This window comes from Trichechus manatus, unplaced genomic scaffold (assembly GCF_000243295.1).
Source record: "Trichechus manatus latirostris isolate Lorelei unplaced genomic scaffold, TriManLat1.0 scaffold00005, whole genome shotgun sequence".
Taxonomy (NCBI): domain Eukaryota; kingdom Metazoa; phylum Chordata; class Mammalia; order Sirenia; family Trichechidae; genus Trichechus; species Trichechus manatus.
Genome location: NW_004443941.1, coordinates 13761999 through 13764064, shown reverse-complemented (window position 1 = coordinate 13764064; position 2066 = coordinate 13761999). Strand labels below are relative to the sequence as shown.

Here is a 2066-nt window from a genome sequence, read left to right as displayed (position 1 = left end):
GAGACATATATCACTTTACTCACATTTTATTAACCAAAGTCACATGGACATTCTTCAAGAGGGGCTGAGCCTAGAAGTAGAAGAAAACTGAATACTGGTGAACAGTAGTGATACCTACTGAACTATTTGCATTTTTTGCAGGCCTTTTCACTTTTTGAAGCATTAACACATCCAAAGAACAAAGTGATTGCCTATCAAAATGTTCACGCTCCATTCATGACCCATAGGTCCAACTTTATGAGCATGTGACCTATGCAGTCGTAAAAGATCCTGTGCTCCGAAGGGCCCCACACTTGCTTTAATGCTCTGCTGTCCCCACGTTGGAACTCTTAACAATTCCATCTTTGTAAGTGGGGCAGTGGAGCACGTGTGGGAGCAGAGAAGGTGCATGCAACACATGAGTTAGTCGCCATTCCCTGCTGCTCCATTTGTATAGAGCATTCACAATGCCTCACAAGCATAGAATTTCAGTGGACCCACGATGTGTGGGAAATCAGTGAGACTGACTGATTACTACAAAGTAAGCAGCTATGTCTATGAATGAATAAGCGAGGGCGCTGACGGCCCCGAGTTGCTACCACAACTTGCTTTGAACACAGGAAGAAGGTAATGGTGGTCTAAGAAACACCAACAGCCAAGGAACCCTGTCATATCTTTTCTTACTTGTAGTTTTCTGTATTAGCCAACCACTTATGCTGAAAACGACGACATATAAGGAAAGGGAAAATTGAGCACCCCGTAGCTTCTCCTCCTCTCAGTCCTTTCCTACTTACCAGTGAGCCAGAGGTAGAGAGTGTTGGTAGAATGTTCGCATATCAAGATGGGAAATAAACGCAGCTGAGCTAGTTTTGTGCAGTCTCCCACTGTTCTGGGAAGAACAAAATACGTACGCATGTACAAGCGACAAAATATAAATGGTGTATATTTGCTGATTCTGTATGGGAGATAAATGCTCTTATATTTGGATTTGAAACTGGCGTTGCACCATATAAAGATGAAAAGTAAAGTTTACACTAATAATTTATAATTCTAATTTTTCTTTATTTGAATGACATTAAATAGTAAATAAAAACACCACACTGGTTTTTTATGCCACCATCTTGGTTCCATGTTTTCTGCACAAAATGCCCGGTGAAGCCATAGGAACCATCCCTGCTACAGAGCAAGAGTTGCCACAGCCCAGGGCTGAGACAGGGTCTGGAACAGAATCTGATAGTGATGAATCAGTACCAGAGCTCCAGGGATAGGATTCCACACAGGCAACCACGCAACAACCCCAGCTGGCAGCAGCAACTGAAATCAGTGAAGAGCCAGTCAGTAACACAAAACAGTGGGAATGAATAGAAGGCTATGTCCAAACTGGATCTTTGACAAGTCACAGGGGTTACTGGAGTCACTATCTGGAAATCTAAGAATATCCTGCTTGTCATCACAAAGCCAGATGTCTACAAGAGCCCAGCTTCAGATACCTATGCAATTTTTGAGGAAGCCAAGATCGAGGATTTATCTCAGCAAACACAGCTAGCTGCCACTGAGAAATTCAAAGCTCAAGGTGAAGCCGTCTTGAACATTCAAGAAAACATACACACTCCAACCATACAAGAGGAGAATGAAGAGGAAGAGGTTAATGAAACAGGCGTTGAAGTTAAGGACATAGAATTGGTCATGTCACAAGCAAACGTGGAGAACAAAGGCAGTCTGAACCCTGAAGAACAACAGTAATGATATTGTAAATGCTATTATGAAATTAACAATGTAGCCGTCTGAAAATGAGGGCTTTTTATTTATTTTTTTGGTGTTTCAAAAGAGCAACTGCAGTTTGGTTTGAAATTTGTACTGTTTCTATCATTAATAAAGCAATGTCTTCTTGTTGGATGAAAAACAAACAAACAAAAAAAAAACCAAAACAAAAAAAACCACCACAAGTTAAAAGACAGACAAAGCTTTGTATTTTAGTACCTTGAATGACACTTCTCCCCTGCTTTTTGAACAAGGGCGTCACATTTTCATTTTGCACTGGGTCCTGCAAATTCTGTAGCTAACCCTACTCACCCACAAGTCCCAAG

The 2066-nt window shown here is 41.3% G+C and overlaps 1 pseudogene; it reads left to right on the top strand.

Moving 5' to 3' along the window:
- Positions 1 to 1124: 1124 nt before the first annotated feature.
- Positions 1125 to 1759, top strand: LOC101345417 (nascent polypeptide-associated complex subunit alpha pseudogene; annotated as a pseudogene).
- Positions 1760 to 2066: the final 307 nt, after the last annotated feature.